This window comes from Triticum dicoccoides, chromosome 2B (assembly GCF_002162155.2).
Source record: "Triticum dicoccoides isolate Atlit2015 ecotype Zavitan chromosome 2B, WEW_v2.0, whole genome shotgun sequence".
In the NCBI taxonomy this organism is placed as follows: Eukaryota; Viridiplantae; Streptophyta; class Magnoliopsida; order Poales; family Poaceae; genus Triticum; species Triticum dicoccoides.
The window spans coordinates 655,078,321-655,097,911 of NC_041383.1; the positions used below are offsets into that span (position 1 = coordinate 655,078,321).

At 41.9% G+C, this 19,591-nt stretch overlaps 1 pseudogene; it reads left to right on the forward strand.

Annotated features, from left to right (window-relative positions):
• Positions 1 to 1,357: 1,357 nt before the first annotated feature.
• Positions 1,358 to 7,746, forward strand: LOC119361103 (annotated as a pseudogene).
• Positions 7,747 to 19,591: the final 11,845 nt, after the last annotated feature.

Genomic DNA, 19,591 nt, shown 5'->3' on the forward strand with positions numbered 1-19,591 from the left:
CTATATTAATAAGTAAAACCATGTATCAAGATGCTTTGAATTGTATCAATTATGTTCAAGTGTAATTGAATATCTTGTATGGTTATACCAGCTGGGATGGCTGCATTTGGATTATGAGTTCTGGGACAACGTTCGACTTGCTTGTTGTGTATCAACAAGCTTCTAGCCATGCTTGCTTCACATGTATCAATATGAGTAGTACATGGAAGAACCTCCGCAAGTCACAATTATGCCATTATCAACTACCAAGGATGCAAGCATTGTTCTATGATGCGAAAGACATCAAGGATCACTAACCGCAAGTTTAAATTAAGTGAGGTCCCTTCAGAACATCCAAATTGATGCGTATTTTTAGGACATTCCCAATCAATTGGGAACTGATGTAACATTAATAGACATTGTGTTGTAATGTTAATGTATCGAGTTAAGTAATTGTGTTTAGTTGTGAGATTCAACTGATAATAGCTTTAAAGAGCTAATGGTGTTGTCAATATGAGAATTGCTCCGAGAAAGAAACTACATTTCATTCATTTGAAGCATACCGTCGGACACAAAGCCTAGTGTGAATCTAGGGGAATCGAACTGTGTGTCTATTACCTAAGTCATCCCTTGTGATATGTTTTGAAGGAGTGTATATACTTCATATCCATTAATAGCCAGCCCATTGGTCATTCTTCTCTCAAAATGTGACGACCGGTCACTTTGGGTGTTTTATGAGCGAACTAGCCACTCAGCCGTACCCAACCATTATCCATGCGGATGTGGCATGATGACTTAGCATGGGACCCATAGTGCAGTCACTCAGGAGGTATTTAGTTAGCAGAAAACACCCTGGAAACAAGCTGAGCTCAAGCGACATTTACTTTGCGTTCATTTTTTTGCAATGCACCCCTTGAGTTTAATATTAGGAGGTGGGGGGTCTTTTGCAAAGCCTCCTCTATCATCTCTCTCATATGTTCATCTCTACTCCGCTCCACCGCTCTTACGCAAGTTGGCAGAGGATACACCCGGCGCCTCCATGCCCATTGTGACTTCCCACCATTGCCTACTCCTGCCATTTCCATCTTCCCTGCATCACCCATTCTCTCTAATGCTCTTTTCCCGCCATCGCCCTCTCCCACTCCCACCATGGTCAGCTCATTTTATGATGATGTCGGCCCGCACAATTTTGGCATAGCCAAGCAACACCATTGCTCAGTCCTACTCTCATTTAGCACAATGGTGAGGAAGCTTCTCACCTCGTGGGACTCCATCCATGGGCGGCTCCGCAACGGCACCACCGCACAACGCCGGGGATGGGCGACTTCTTGTCTAGTATGGGCCGCTCCAAGTAGACACATCCAACTTCTCCTCTAGCATGGGCGGCTACTACAACTCCTCCAACATCGAGCCAGCATCACCAGAGCTCTCTGCTAACCACCAGAAGATTGAGCAGGAAAATGCTGAGGAAGAGGAGGCGCTCGAGGTGATGTAGGCATAACTTCACAACAACATAGGCAACAGTGATCATGATAAGTTCTTTCCTGCCAAGAAGGTAGTTTTTTGGGCTGCCAATGCCCATGATATGAGGCGTATGTGCTCACTGTGCAATAATAGAAGGCCTGAATGGTACACAACAATAGCGCAACCAGGCGGTGCTCACAACGTCTCTTTCCACTGCACAGGCTGAGGCGATCCGGCATCAGGCTGCCGAAGCAGAGCGCCTTGTTGCCAAGGAGCATAGGTGACTAGCGAGGGTGCCTTTGCCGCCCTCAACTCAGTAACAAACTACATGTGCTCAATTTCAAATAGGAGAACATGCATCATGCCTACTCATTGTATTGCGTATTCATAGCTGGACTTGATTCACTGCTAGACAGAACATGATATCAAATTAATACCATATTCCTTTGGTCTTTTTGAAAAAATATTCGCAGCTGGATTTGATTTTGTTAGGAGCATTTTGGGATGAGATCAAACAATTTACCTAAAATTGGTACCCCAAAAACCTTCGAACAATGTCACTGCCTTCTTTTGCCACACGACACGCAGGGTTAAGTAGGTGAATGCACTTGTCTGCCTTGTGCTCCACACCGTTGAACTCGGTGTCAAAATGGTATTGCGGTAGCCGAAAGTCGAATTCTGACAACTCCTAAAAATGAAATCTTCATGCGCAAAACCTGAGCAGTCATGCATATATGCTCGAGAGAGGACTTGGTTTACTTACATGAGAGCTTTTCTTTGGTCACCGGTAGCACACATTCACCGGCTTCCATTCCTCTCTCACGTGCTTCAGCCCTCTGGCGCTGCCCATAACACCAAACAATAGATGCCACCCATGGTCACGCCTCCTCGTCCTATTCATGTCGGTGATGCCTAACCGACATGGTCCACATAGCCGTGCAGGGCATCTTCCACTGCCGCCGCCGGCCTGCATAGGGTCAGGATTTTGATGCTCGATTTGGCAATCAAGGGGAAAGTGAGCTCAACATCTTTCCAAGATATTTTCTACAAATTAAAGCCTCCTAAGAGACTGCACTATGGGCCCCATGCCAAGTCAGCACGCCACCTCAACCCCGTTATAGTTGGAAATGACGGAGTGACCAATCGTCATGAAGTAAACCAATGTGATCAGTTCATCACATTTGATCAGTTCATCACATTTTGAGAGAAGTGTGACCAATGTGCTCATCTCGCGGGAGTTGAGTGACCAATGATGCGTTTATCTCTACAAATTCCCTTCATAGAAACTCTTTATGAAAATTTATTTAAAAATTTCCCTCGTTAAAAATGTCATGGTACAAAAGCACTACAAGAAATTTTTCAATTAGAATAAAATAATCCATGGCAAAGAATGAAGTATACATTTTGTTCCATATTTTAAGTTTCATCGTAAATGTTACGATATGCATGCCACTATCGGGGTTTGCTTCTATGAAACATCTTATAACAAGGCGACATTATAAGACCAATGGCATGTATGGAACATACCTTTTACGCAACTTAATACACCATCATCACATCAATTATTTCCTATAAAACTCGAGATACTAACTACTCAAATTTGTAGTTTTCAAATGAACTAAAGCCTAATGTGACATGCTAAAAATTTCTCAACTAAAATGATGTCACTATAGAATTTACCACACCCACCCACCCATAGAAATTTATATTGATTTTAGCATCACAAGACTCTCCATGGCCGGTCCCCGTTGAAGGTCACTACTTGCAAATTGCAACCACGCTCACTTAAATTTAGTGTCCAAACCACACCCCGATTTGGTGTAGCAATCATAAACTAAATCAATGTTGTGAGTCATCTCTCAAATTGTTCATGGGCTGGGTTATTGGGCTTAGTGCCTCAGTATGACTATAGAGACGTGTGAATTGGTAGGACAAAAATATTCCTACATCCCAAACCATGCACGTTACCTATCTATACATAGGCTGCCCATCATGGCCATGAGTGGGTAGTGCTAGCTTTGTTCCCTCCTATTCAAGAGTCTCCCTATTCAATTGTATCTCCCCCTCAATAAATAAATAAATTCAATTGCATCTCCCTTGATCTCATAGTTGCCCTACCTTCTCCGCATCAAAATCGTTGCCTCTATAGGTAGTCCTCTCTTGTGTCCTATTATTCACAAATCACAGTCCTCCCCTTACTTGCGCCATGTATGCTTCATGTTGAGTTTTTGTATTCCATTTCTCATTGCCCATCGATTATCGATCTCCACATAATCTTCCTAATCCTCATCCGGAAACTATCCATCGGAGATCTAAGGCCGATGTTTGGTGAACAACTAAGGTTACACAGAGTCATCATAAAGAAGGTCGATCATAAATTTGCCGACTCAATGATCTGAATTTGTAAAAATATACCTCAATCTCTTGTTCTTTTTATTCTCGTTCCTTGTGAATCTAAAAAGGCATTCCCATGCTTGCCATTGGGATAAATTATGAAGAGGGCATGTTTAGGTCTCTATAGACATGACCCTCGCTATCAAGGTTGTGCTTGTTGTCCTTGAGGTAGAAGATTTTCATTTTCTCTGAATAGCACGAGCAACCATACATTTGTGTTAGGATATGAAATACTTTTTGAAGGATACGTAATGATTTTTCACTTAGGTGGTTGGTCCATAAACAATCGAATTGACCCATGATGGGGCCTTGCATTTCATTAACAGTCTTTTGTTGCTGGATCGTTCTCATCTCTTATCATTTGTATCTTTCACCGAGATCTCTCCCCATTTTTTCACTGCCTTGCTCCCTATTTCTTTATCTCACCATACTCCATGACGGGAGCTGCCTTCCCCATGAATTTCGATGGGGCAAAGATTAAGATACATTCCGCATTGTTCGTGGTACATTGTGACAACATGTTGTCATGCTTCTCTTGCCGTACGACATCTCCACCATGCACATGCCTAGATAAGGGAGGAGCCAGTGGTACTATAAGGGAGGGACATCGCTTGCATCATCGTGAGCTCATGGATGATGCTTTTCTTATCAAACGGTGGTGAATCACCTCCCTTCATTTATATTTGTGAGAAATTTTCGTCTCAATTGTTACTTGGGCTGCTATGAGATGTACATAGTGCCGGGCACCATGCATTTCCTATGTTATGCTTGAAATTTTTTCATTGCAATTTGCTCGATTACTAGATTAATTGGTCGATTGAGATGGAAGTTACACAGCACTAGTGCTCTCCACTACTTCTGGTCAACCTTTTTTTAAGATTGCAGGACAAATTGGTTTAGCATGATTAAAACTGATGTTGTGTGATTGGTTGATTGAATTGCTCAAGTTACCTACATTTTTTCTTGATTTTAATCTGGCAACACTACATTTGTTCTATATTACACGACATGATAATTCTTTGCCCAAAAAACCCAAATATTTTGCAGTTTTTGTTATTGTCTTGAAAGTTGAAATAGTGATTATTGTAGATAAAATTTGCATGGAGGAAAGTTCACTCTTGTCGACTCTACACTCAGTGTGATCCACTGAGCTGAGATCAATTACCAGTATCATATATCTGACATATGGATGGAATTTACCCTTGAAACTACCATATGATCATGAGTTAGTAACTGCTCGTTATCATTGTTGTTTTACCTATTGGAAATATTTGAACCAATGAGTGCTCCCCGTAATGGAAATAATAAATTGCTGTTTCCTTTTCAGGATGTTTCAAAGAGCGAAGAAGAGTCGACTCTACACAATCAGAGGTTGCCCCAAATTGGCGACACATACATAGATCCATTTCAGCCTGTGAACTCTTGTGCCTCTACTACAAACAGTGTTGTCAAGGATTATGCTGAGCTACCCTCCCAAATTCCACTACTGAATATGGATGTTGTTAAAGATTTGCGTGCACAATCATCATCTTCTTCTCAAGGAGCGTGCTTGCGAATTTTGCTAATATGATGGCGATGCAGGAGGCATGCCTTCGTGCGTTGATTGACCCAGATCAGGAATTATCCTGCAAACTATGGCGTCAGTCCCCCGAGGCTTTGAAGAATCACTACGCTCTCGACGTTGAGATGGCATGTTCTGGGGGGCATGTGCCAAATATAAATGCTCCTGGGAATTCCCAGGTCAATTCACTTCTTCAGCTGATCAAGAATCCAGTAAACCAGTCTATGCGGCTCATCAATGTCAAGGGTCACGTGCCTGCTCTCAGGTGCACATAACTCATGCAACCTTATCTTCATACTTAACTTGTTAAGATATCACTAGTACATACTAAGCATCAGTTTCAATCAGTATATTCTTAAGGTTACGACTCCTACTGTGCCATGATTCCATTGAAGAAATTGCGACATTTATATGGTAACCCATCCATTACCCTTTGTTGTATTTGACATGCAGTGCTGACCCAATTGGCAGCTGCTTTATACGGCAGAAACTTGACGAAGCAACTACTGGAGAGATAGTTATGCTATATAAAGAAATCACGCCTCACATCCTTACACTGGCCACTGATGCCTTTCCCACTTACGTTATCCAAAAGGTTTTCTTCCTCCAATTCCTGTAGAATTTTGTACCTTGAGTCTCTAATTAAGGATGTGGAGATTAATCGGACATAAACTTCTATACTTACCTTCTAATTTTTTTTGTAGCTTCTTGAGCATGGACCAGCAGTCTACTTCAGGATACTAATTGCTAATCTAATGGGGCATGTGTTAGACCTAAGCCTTCATCTCTATGGTTGTCGGGTGATCCAGAAGGTAAGCTGAACACTATCACTTTAACATCTCATGATGGAAGGAATTAAGGTGTGCTTGTAGATTGCAAAACTGCACTTTTCTATTTGGAAGGCCTCTACTTTGTAATGTCATGTAAGATAGAATATGTAATTTAGTCAAACCATTCATTCCCATTTATTGTCTTGTTAATATGTCCATTATCTTAGATAACTTCTGTTATAAACATAGTATAATGTCAAATGCATAAATAGTTTAAGCTGATTATGTTTCATTATGTTTTAAGTTTTTACCCTGGTATGCCATATTGTTTCGTTGCGAGCTTGGTCACTGATGGTGTCTCTTTGTTCAGGCTTTTGAAATAAGCAGCATTAGTCAACAAATAGGGATGGCCACAGAGCTTGATAGCAACCTATTCAAATGTATCTGCAATCAACATGCAAACCATGCCGTTCAGAAATGCATGGAGTGTGTGCAGCCACAATATATCCAATTCATCTATAGACGATTATGTGGCAAGGCCAAGATGTTATCCACCCATCCTTTTGGATTCCATGTGGTTCAGGTTGTTAGTTTGGGCATTACACTTTTTACCGCTTCCTATCTTTCGACGTTTGTTTGTACCTTGTTCACTAATTATTCCTCCCGTCCTCGTGATCTTCTTAGAAAATGCTGGAGTTCTGCAAGGATCCTCAAATTATGGACAGGTTTATCACAGAGATTCTCGATTGTGTAAAGGAGTTGTCTGTAGACCCATATGGAAACTACGTTGTGCAGGTAAAGTGTGTAGTGGTTTGTAATTGATGAAATATTATCGCGGCTTAACAAACAATTCACATGTGTGTTCTATCGACATGTTGCAGTACATTGTGGAGCATGGAGGACCTCGTTATCGACAAATTATTATGTTGAAACTTGCTGGAAGCATAGTACAGATGAGCCACTAGAAGCACTCTTCCAAAGTCATTGAGAAGTGCCTGATCTATGGCAGCTACCACGATTGCAAGCTTCTCGTAAATGAGATCCTTTCTGCAGGCGGTGGTCAAACTGCAGATCATCTCGTGGTATGTGGCTCTTGAGGTCTTACCACCGTTACTCAACATCCCTAGAGAGATATAGTACACATGAGACATGACTAATCTTGCGTGGTTGCCTGGCCATGCAGGGCATGATAATCCACCAGTATGCAAACTGTGTGGTGCGGCAGATGGTTGACGTGGTGAACGATTGGCAGTTCAACGTGATCGTGGATGTGCTGAGGCGCAACAGGGACACTTTGGTCATGTACGCCCATGGGAGGCAGGTCATCGCGCAGGTCGAGCGGCTCCTCAACGGCATGGCACCGTCCCCCGACTCCTTTGGGCAAACATCGTCGTCGTCCAAGTTCGTCTAGCGTGTTTTAAATTGTTTTTAGAATGGTTTGCGTCGTATGTCTCTCTTCTTCATCCTGGAGCATGAGAGATCGGCAGAAATTGAATTAAGGTGAACTCAGTTGCTTTCGTTTTCCCCGTCAGGTGAACTAAATCGTTTCTGTAGAGGAGAACCGAACTATAACCTCCTCTGGTCAAAGGATTTGTCAGGCACCCAGCCTACCGTTATCTATGAATTGAACTATTTGTTTTCCATGCCATTTTGTGAGGGCTTCATCACTTTAGTTTAAGACTTCAAATATCTTGCTGGTTGGTTTCACCAGGCATATGCATGTTCCAGGTCGACCAGGCAGTAAAAAATATAGTAGCTAGACGGCTCATTCAGGCTCTGAATTCAGAAACATATAGTATATCACTTGATGCATCATTTAGGTTTATTGTTTTGTGGGTGATGCATCATTTTGGTTGTGGTGGGCAGAGTGTGCTTTAAGGTACCGGTTGGGCCTCGCAGCGTCGTCGAAGGCGTGGCTGTAGGCACTGTGGCAGATGGCAACTGCACTGTCAGTTTCTAGGAGGAATGGTGCGCGGCTCCACTCAATGGCAAGGGCAGCTCCTTCCATGCACGCCGCAATACTTTGATCAGTTAATTCGCTTGGCTTAAGCAGTCCTACACTCCTACTGCCCTAGTTTAGTATGTATTCCCACAAGAAAAAGGAGACAAAACAAAACTTGATTTGCATTGATCTAACAGAGGACTCCATACATACGTACCTTGCAGATCTAAACACCATCTAGCGGCTATACTTACACGACAGGATAATCTCTCAGGCGGGCCGCATGGCAGCTGCACCATCGTCCTGATAGTCGTCAGCTCTAAGAGCATCTTCAATAAATGATGTAAAACATAAAAGTGTTAGTAGTAAAATTTACATCATCAAAAAGTGGGTTTTACATCACAAAAAACCTCCAACTCCAACGAATCATGTAAAATAGGACGTTAGCACTCCAATAGATGATGTAAAATAGGATAGCCGCACAGCAGGCACTCCACAATTTCATACTCCCTCCTTTCTAAAATAGATGACCCAACTTTATACTAAATTTAGTACAAAGTTGAGTCATCTATTTTGGAACGGAGGGAGTATATATTTGAACCAAATAATACCAAAATCATCGCAAATTAATCCTAAACAAACATACAATTTGAGTTAAACTGAACTTGAACTAGGCCGAACAACTGTACCTTTCTGAACATACAGAAACTAGCATGGCAGGGACACTAGGAACTGAACATTATCTGAACTATGGCGATGCTGTTACTAACCAGAGCAAAACAAGTGATGTTGTGCTATAACAGCCGGCGCTCGATTTAGCTGCTGCTGCTCGCCCGACGAGCAAATCGAGCACGCGCGAGGGCACGCGCCACGGGAGGCGACGGCGAGAGGGAGGCCACCGCCAGCGACTTGAACGCGAGCCACGCGTCGTCCGAGCAGTCCGCAAGCAGAAACGCAGCAGCGACTTCGAGCGCCACGGCGTCCGCGACGGGCGGGCAGGAGCGGGACGTGGTGGCGGCGGTGGAGGGCCATGGCGACGAGTGCGGGAGCGGCGGCGACGGCCGCGGGGTTGGAGGACGCGGCCATGGAAGCCCGGTGGCTGGGGCGGTGCCAGAACTGGCCGGAATCGGTCGGCGACGGCCGGATGGCGGCGGCGGAAGGGGATCGAGCAGTCAGCCACGCAGCGGGAACTTCCGAGTGGCAGTTGGGTCTTCGCGGTTTTTTCTCTAGCTTTGCTCGGGAGGCCTGATCCAAATTTAAATCAGATGTCTTTTATGTTTAGAGTAAAATCTTATTAAAAGAAATTGCATCCACATAATTTGAGTGAGGGATGTTTTTGAGCCTTCGTGGTGTATATTTCAATTATTTTTACTTCAACATATATACATGACCCCGCCAACGCTATATATATATACACACACACATTAATAAAGTAAGGTGCGTTTCGCTGATTTTTTAATTCGTTCACCCATGTTATTTTTCTTGACAATGTTTACTATCCGAGGTGGTACTATTTGTGTCTTCTATGCTGCGTTTAAATTTCTTGTACGTGACTTGAGTGGGCCTCGATTTGTTCAGTTGGGCCTGTGGCTGGCCTGCATCGATGCTAAAAATTGTATGCTTCCTAGGTTGCGCAGCCAATCGAGCCTTGCTCTAATGAACCAACTATCACCAATTCATATACATCTGGGATTATCTATAGAATCAATCAGCCTCCTCAAGAGTCAAACAAAAGCACCTGGGAACGGTCGAGAGGCCGATAAGAAGCACATGTAAAGGCGGGACAGTGGTCGAATGTGGCGGCGCAGAGGAGAGCTAGCTGGCGGCGAAGGCCGAGGCCGGCCGTGCTCATCGGCAGTAGTCAGATGACGAGGCAGTGCTTATCGGCAGTAGTCAGGCAGCGACAGAGGTGGTCAGCCGAGGGCGCATGGGCTCGTGGCGCAGGTCGCCGACGCCTCCTAAGAGGAGGTGCCGCCGAGGCGAAGAGCTTCCTGGCCAGAGAGACGCTGGCGTTCGGGAGGTGCTAGCGGGGCGAAGAAACCGCCGGCCAGAGCGATGCCGCGGGCATAGGAAGTGAAGCCGCCACTCGGGACGACCGACCATTGTCGGGGAGGCGTTGGCGGGGGAAGAGCACGCACAGGCCAGAGGGACGCCGTCGCTCGGGACGGCCAGCCAGAGGTCGGGGAGGTGCTGGCGGGGCGAAGAAACCGTCGGCCAGAGCGAAGCCGCGTGCATAGGAGGCGAAGCCGGGCCCTCGGGACGGCTGGCCAATTGTCGGGGAGGCGCTCGCGGGGGAAGAGCCCGCCGGCTAGAGCGGCGGCAGGGCCGCGAGGCTGAGGATCCGCGCTCGGGACGGCCGGCCGGAGGCCGGGGAGTCCGCTCGTGGGGCGAAGAACTCGCCAACCAGAGGAGTGTCGTGAGGCGCACGGTCTCTCATGCCCTGGTGGCTGTGTGGTGGCGCGTGAGGGAACATACCGATGGAGGTTTTTTTTTGAGACAATACCGATGGAGGGGTGAAGAAGAGGGTGGGGATCGGGCTAGGTTTACAGTGGGGGCTAGCTGGGCCTGCTGGGCCGGTTCAAGGGTAGGGAGACTTGTGAAGATTATGTATTTATTTCTTACAATACTAGGTATATGCCTTGTCTAAAGAAAACTTGGTATAACATGCCAGTAATTTTTTCCCTACATGCGTTTTAGTCTGTGAAGCGGATTTTTTGAACATAAACACATTGTTTTGTTGCTTTGATGATTGATTTTCGTACATGTAAACAATCCTTTAGTTACTAACTGTTATAGTTCGTGCACAAGTAGAAGGTTTCACTTGGGTTCATCCTATTCTCTTAGTTGTTGCCTCCATTATTTACTATTGGGAAGCTTGAATTTAGTGTTCAAGGAAAAGGCAATATTGTACACATGTTTATTGGATAAACATATGACTACAAGTCAGAAGTTGTCATAGGTATGCCGCAGAAGATTTTGTTGCATCAAGAAAATAAACATCAAATTTGCACCAGATTAGTGAGTTTCTCCCACTATAATTGACCTCCTACGTTCTTGCACCAGATTTTTTAGCAGGATTTAGAATACGACGCAAGTTGGACAGTGTCGGACATCACTGACACCATCGATGAGGGAGAAAGGAATATAAGTGGCAATACATGTTGGGGGATTGTGTTGAAATAAATAGACGGAGACAAGTATATATGGGCAAGGAGGGATGAGTTGTGATACGTTTTCTTCTCGCGTTGCAACGTACGGGCATTTTTGCTAGTCTCACTTACTATACTACTAGATACATCACGGCCTTGCCTTCGGCGATCCTGCCAGTGGGTTGGACTAGCAAGCGGTTTTCCTTTTGCACTAGTTCAGCTCGCATGTTTCTTATGTACGCACTGATTGTTTTTCGATTCGGAACATAGTGCATTGCTTCTCGCCCGACTCAGCCAGGTGGACCATTCTAACCTGTAATTTTGTTTTTATTTTCCTTTTCATTATCACCATTTCTTTTTATTCCATTTTAAGGTTCCTTTCTTCTTATTATATTTGTATTTTAGGTTTATAGTTTTTCATATACATATTGACTTTGTTTTAATAAACATCAAACATTTATAGTATATATGTTGAACACTGTTCAGATGCACATTTAATATTTTTCCAAAATGTCATGAACATTTAAAAAAAATATGTGAACATTACTCTGAATAGCACATACAATTTTTTATATATGTTATGAACATTTTTATAAAATCAAGTGAACCATTTGTAAAATTTTATGAATATTTCTTAAAATGTTATTAAAATATTTTTAAACCTGTTCGATGGTATTTTTTACAAACTGCACAATTTGTTTTTTACATTTTCTTGAAGATGTTTTTAGGAAAAATTATGAACACATTTTTAATCTACCTTTCTCTTTTATTTTTTTATTTTTAAATACGCATTGAAAACTTTACAGAAACACTTCAAACATTTTTCTAAATAAATGTTAAACATTTTTCAAGTACAAGTCAAATATTTTCTAAGACGCATTGAAATTTTTGGAAAAACATGTTGAACATTTGTCAAATGCATGCTGAACATTATTCAAATACACTATGCACATTTTCTTAAAGAAACCTTGCACATTTTTACAACACCCATTCATCATTTTCCAAATACAGGCCGAACATTTTTTCCAAATACTTGGTGAACATTATTTTAAATACCCTGGTCATTACATGTTCAAAATTTGTAAATACACCATATTTTTTTGAATGAATGATAATAATTGTTAAACATGTGATCAACATTTAAAAAAAATACAAGTCCAACATTTTCTATAGATTGGTAAAAAAATAGTTTCCAAAATAATAGTACTTTTCCTAAACTATTTTCTAAAAGCAGTGTAAAAGCGAAAACATAAAACATAAAAAAAATTCAAAGGAGACGACTATCCTGCGAATCGCTAGAAGCGATAAATACATAGAAAGCATAATGTTGACTAGAGATTGGTTAGTTATCAGTTTCCCAATCCAATTTCACAAAAAAGTTACAGAGTTTTAACAACCTATGATTTTGGTAAATATTGGCAAGAATGTTAGGCAGCAAACCGGTCAACATCGATCCACCCAAATCCCGCTCGCAAATTCTATTTGGCGCTTCACGCGCCAGTTACTTCATTACTCGTAACTGGCGCACACCCTCCACCCCTTCTATTGGCGAACTGGGCGGGAACATATATAGTTCGGCTTTTCAAAAGCCGCTCCAGTTTTGGGAAGCTTACAAAAGCTTTCGAACCGGTTTTTTCTTTTATGTGTTTTTGGTTTTTTGGTTCACACATTTTTGCCTGGTTTTCCTTTTCCTTTTCATTTTATTTTTTTCCTTTTTGCAAATGCATGTTTTTTTTGCAAATTTGTGAACTTTTTCCCATAGTACAAATTATTGTTTTATAATTTTTGATACTTTTTTTGCATTTTTTAAATTCCCATTTTTTTAACTTTTTTCAAATTTTAGAATTTTCCAATCTTGAACTTTTTATAAATTTACAAAGTTTTCCAAAATATTTGAACTTTAGAAAAATGAACTTTTATGAACTTTTTCAATTCAAGAATTTCTTTAAATTCATGAACATTTTTGGAATTCATGATTTGTTTTTTTATATCCGTAAACTTTTGTTGCATGTTCTTGATTTTTTTTCTGAAATCTATGAACTTTTCCAATTCGCGATTTTTTTTCCGAACATGTCAATATTTTGGTCATGCCAATTCTTTGCTAGGGCTAGATGGGGTTCAACCAAATAGATCCGTGAGGCTGAAGACAATGTTGCTCTCTACTTTGGGCTTTCACTACTATAGGAATGTCCAGTTGTGGCGGATGCTAAATATCCATCAGTGGCGGTCGAAGCCCACTCGCCACTGATATAGTTGGTACTGGCTGGCGCCCACCATGATATATTTTGTCAAGCCAAAAAGAAAAATGCATGTCATGGCAGCGTTTTTGGCTACCGTTGCAGCTATTTTCATTTTAACAGTAATATTATTACCGTAGAGTTATGTGCAACACAATTTAAGAACGAACTTTCAATGTTTACCAATTTCACATAACATTAAAAAACCGCACACAACATATATGTTCAATGAAATGCTAGTACGGTAGAATTCACGTACAAAATTGGGATCAACACCAAGAAAAAGCTATGGTGACTGTGGGACATTGTACCACAGATAAATGTCGTCGGTATCATCTACTTCGCCTAGAAATAACATGCATGCCCTCCCAGCTTCCATCTTCACTCTTTGCAATCTGTATCCAATTAGAACCACTGAAATACGTTCGGTGTGCCTTGTTGGTGACCATAAGGGTCAAGCGTACGCCATATTGAAGCAAGGCCATTTTGAGCTCAAATGTGCCCTCCACCTCCATGGATAGGTTCACCCTATGCATGAAGTCTGCACTTCCCCAACAAGAGATACACTAAGCATAAATTGAATCAAAACAACATGCAGTCATTTTTGGGCGCAACTTTATAATTGTGAGCAATTCATCATCCATAACACAAGTTTAATTAAAATGTATCGTCCTCTTCTGAAAGTCCTGCTGAAAATCTATTTGGATGAATTTCATTGTAATGAGGGTGCACCTTGTAGCGGGCACCTAGCCTGTTGTCGTCACAGCATCGACATTCTTGGTTCATTGCCTACATTCATGTTTAGAAATGAAATAGAAATCACACAGTTCATGACATCATTTATACACTATAGTACAATCAGCATGGCAAAAATAAACATTAAAAAGTAGGGATCAAAGAAAAAATTCGGCACGACTTCTGCTAAAAAAATGAAAATATCTAGTGCCAAAAATGCGGCGAAACAAAAATTAATCAATGTTTTGCCGTAATTTCGACACTCATTTTGCAGCCCTGCAAATTTTGAGCACTCACTATGGATAAGAGACTAGTAGAATAGGATACCAGTTAATTACATATAAAAAACATCAATTAATATTTCAACAGCAAAAATATCAAATTAGTCTCATTAGCTAGATTCCTTAGAAATTTTTTCTATAGGCTTCCTCATATACATATGAATCTTTAAACATATGGTCCATATCATTGTTCAACTTATCGCGCATATCCAATGCATATAAGCTCCAATAGTCACAGAGTGACACAAGGGTATTATCTTAAATGAACGCAAGTAATTTGGATAATAACCATAGAAACATATACTCCAGAATTTTCTATTAGTTACAACTAAGCAAGACAAACTACTTTCGACATTGTTGCGTTGTAAATCTAAATCAACACGAATTGGAGCAAACACGTATAAACACACTATAGAAAATTTAAGTGGCACAAGCTATTGTATAGAAGAATATGGCTTTATCTTCTATGCTAAGATTTAAATGAGTTTGGTTAACTAACAAAATATGTATAACTACTTTTGATAAAAATACATAATCCATTTAGAAAACACATTATAGATATATATTAAACCGAACGCCAACCCTAGATTTTGCTATATAAAAAAATTGTAGTGATGTTGAGGAGGCTATTGAGGGAGAAACTTAATTACTTGGAGGTTGAAGCCGTTGAAGCGCGAGGGGGCGGAGGGAGCGGAATGGTGTCAGAGGAGTTAGCCGGCGGTGGCAGGGTGAGGCCTCCGCCGTCGGAGGAGGAGGCCATGACGGTAGGGCCAAGGAAGGCAGGCGCTATGGCGGACAAATGACGACCAAGCGATTTTGCGGGCGGGGGTGGGGGTGAATTTGGTTTGGAGATGTTCTGGCGGGATCTAAATTTTCTTCGAGTAGGCTGAGAAGTGGCGCAGCCCAACTCTCACCACAACTAAAGACCTGGCAGTTGCATGTATTTACTAAAGCATGTCAGTGAATGTGTTCTTCTACATAATTAACTGGTTTTTCCACATCATTTCAACTTCAAACTTTTCCTATGATTGCACACATCGTTGGAAGCCACATGCTCAAATTTGGCCACTTTTGAGTTGGTTTCCTATTTTCGAAGCATGAACTAATTTTCCGGCGACTAAGAAGGATAGAACCCTCTTCGGTTCCAAATAACATGCAAACGAGTTCGGAAATGGATGAAATTTGGCATGATGTCTTCATAAGACCTTTGTAGGGTGTGGTAAAAAGTTCAGAGCGTTATGAAAAAAACTTGATGCACTTCGTGTACAAACTAAACACTACACAGTGAAGTATCGGTGTTTCAAATGGAAACCACCCACTTCCACACGCAACTCCATCTTTTACATCATTTCAACTTCAAATGTTCCATGATTAATACATACCATTGCGAATATCATGCTCAATTTTGACCATTTTAATTTTTTTTGAAGCATTAATGGATTTTGTGGCCCCTAAAAAGGGCAGAACGCTCTTCGGTTCCAAATAACATGCAAACGAGCTCAAAAATGGATGAAACTTAGCATGGTGTCTTCATAGGACCACCCCATAGGGTGTGGTAGAAATTTGAGAGTGTGACGACAAAAACTTGACACACTTTGTATACGAACTTAACACTCTCCGGTGAAGTATCAGTGTTTCAAACGAAAACCACCCACTTGCATACAAAACTCCATTTTTTACATCATTTCAACTTAAAACTTTTTTCATGTTTAATACACGTCACTGGAAGCCTAATGCTCAAATTTGGCACTTTTTGAGTTGGTTTCCTACTTCTGTAGCATTAATTGGTTTTTGGCCACTAAAAAGGATAACGCTCTTCGGTTCCCATTGACATGCTAACAAGCTTGGAAATGAATGAAATTTTGCATGGGGTCACTTGAGAGCGTTACAGCAAAAACTTGATGTACTTCTTTTACGAGCTAAATACTCTCCGGCAAAGTGTGAGTGTGTTGAACGCAACCACCCACTTCCACACATAACTCCTTTTATATATATCATTTCAACTTCAAACTTTTTCCATGATTAATACACACCAACAGAAGTACCATTATCAAATTTGACTATTCAGGGTTTAGTAAATATATTTTTTCTCATGGATTTTCTGACTTATTATATGTGTGGCGGGCGGTCTAGTATGCCCGCCACTGCTAACATTTGGAACTTTTGGAAAATTTTGGCACGGGCGGCCAAATATTCATGTGGCGGGCATGGTTTTCTGCTCGCCACCAGTGCATAACACACCAGTGGCAGGCATGAGTTTGCTGCCCGCCACTGCTGCTTTTATCCCATGAGTAAATTTGTAAAATCTTACTAGTGGCAGGTGGTCATTTTAGCCCGCCATTGTTGTCCACATATCAGTGGTAGGTGCCTGTCCATGCCCGCTACTAAATTTAGCCCACCTGTAAGTCTTTTCCCAGTAGTATTTGATGAAGAAGCCCGCAACCTGTAGTCCATATGGCACATAGTAAAGAGCAGTGGTTGATTTTTGGCAATGAGAACGCATGAATGAAGCATCCATTCCAATATGCTTAGTCAAATGATCATATGCTATATGTATAGCTTCATTATTATGATAAAGAAGAGGTGTAGGATCCTTTCCTTCCATACCAATATCAGGTAATAAGAAATGAAGCCATGCTACTTTCAAAGTAGTGGTGGCAAGGGCTTGAAGTTCAGCCTCTTTAGGGTTTAGCAGTATATCTAATAGGACCAGAGGGGGTATCGGATCGCGATCACGATGTTAAACCGACTTGGTTTCTAAGTCGTATACTTATCGGACAAGAAATGATTAATTTGTCTACCAAAACATCAAAAAATAAAGTGGTAAAAGAAAGTTGCACCGATGCAAGGCAACAGACTGGATTTTGGCGGTCCATTCATGCGCATGTCGGCCGCCCCGCCCCAAGCCCGACTAGGCAAGGCGAGCGAGCGGGCGCGTGCGGTCTTCTATTTCTCTTCTTCGCACATCACTTAGTGTGATGTAGAGAACCCACTATATAAGGTGGCCTAATACTTCCTCCACTTGCGGTATGAGGCTAAACTTTTAGCACCAACACTTGCCATTTTTATATGGGCCACTTTGAGATTTCAGAAATTGTACATGGGTAAAAGACCCATTATTTCTAACATATGTAAGTGTCGACAGGTCATGCGTAGCTTTGTTGATGTAGACCTCAAGCCATGGTCAGACTTGCCAGCAGCTTCCACAACAGCTGCAAGAACGCAACATTTTTATGGGATTTTATCATTTATGCCACCGGTTGTATCTCACTATTCAGTTTTGCCACTAGGAATTTCAACTGCTAAAAAATGTCATCGCTACGTTAGGCGCATGCTCAAAACTGCCACTAGACACCTTTATTGTCAGCTCACATCTCGTTTGCCATGTAATAATGATCAAAATATCTATAGACCAACATGCCAGCTCTCCCTCTACCTCAATACAATAAAATGTGGGTCCCACTTGATCCCAATAGCGTTCTTATTTGCCTCTAAATTATTTGCTTGCTTACTCCTGACAAGTGGGGTTCACACTTATCATTGTGAGATAAAGAGAGCTGACGTGTGGGTATAGTGGTATGTTCGTTATATAACATGGTCAACGAGTTTAACCTGACGATAAAGATGTCTAATAGCATTTTTGAGCAAATATCTAATGAAACGATGACATTTTTTTAGATATCTAATGCCATTTTTAAATAGGCATCTCACAGAACGATGACATTTTTGAGCAATTGTAACTTCTGATGGCAAACCTGAGCACTCGGACACAACCACTAGCATAAATGATAAAACCCCTTTTATGTATAATGTCAACTAGGTTTTTGAAAACTCGGCCTTCCATTAAAGCTTTGTTTCGAGAGGTCCAAAGTGACCATGCTAGGGCCTCAAATCTCATCCAAGCCAAGTGTCTATCATGTCCCAAAGTTCCTTGCACAATACGGAAATAATCTGAGAACCCCGATAGGTTCCATGAACACCCGGTGGCCTGTCGGATGGCACTCCGGGCTAAACGAGTGACAATGTAGCGGAAAAGGATGTGGCATGTTTTGTATTCCCCAGATCACACAAATGTACCATCCCAGGTCCTTTTTTTGCGAAATCACTGATACGTCTCCAACATATCTATAATTTTTTATTGTTTCATGCTATTATATTACCCATCTTGGTGTTTTATATGCTGTTTTATATGATTTTTGGGACTAACCTATTAACCTAGAGCCCAGTGCGAGTTTCTGTTTTTTCCTTGCTTTTGTGTTTTACAGAAAAGGAATATCAAATGGGGTCCAAACGAGCTGAAAATTCTCGATGATTTTTTATGGACCAGAAGAAGCCCCCGAAGCAAAAGAGTTGGGCCAGAAGAGTCCCGAGTCATCCATGAGGATGGAAGGCGCGCGCTACCCCCTGGTCGCGCCCCCCTACCACGTGGCTGACTCGGAGACCCCCCTCTGACGTGAAACCGACGCCAAAAATTCCTATAAACACAGAAACCCCCGAAAAGAAACCTAGATCGGGAGTTCCGCCGCCACAAGCCTCTGTAGCCACCAAAAACCAATCGGGACCCTGTTATGGCACCCTGTCGGAGGGGGATCCATCACCGGTGGCCATCTTCATCATCCCGACGCTCTCCATGATGAGGATGGAGTAGTTCACCCTCGGGGCTGAGGGTATGTACCAGTAGCTATGTGTTTGACCTCTCTCTCTCCTCCCTCTCTCTCTCTCTCGTGTTCTTTATATGGCACAATCTTGATGTATCGCGAGCTTTGCTATTATAGTTGGATCTTATGATGTTTCTCCCCCTCTACCTTCTTGTAATGGATTGAGTTTTCCCTTTGAAGTTATCTTATTGGATTGAGTCTTTAAGGATTTGAGAACACTTGATGTATGTATTGCATGTGCTTATCTGTGGTGACAATGGGATATTCGCGTGATCTACTTGATGTATGTTTTGGTGATCAACTTGTGGGTTTTGGTGACCTTGTGAACTTATGCATAGGGGTTGGCACACATTTTCGTCTTGACTCTCCGGTAGAAACTTTGGGGCACTCTTTGAAGTTCTTTGTGTTGCTTTGAATTGAT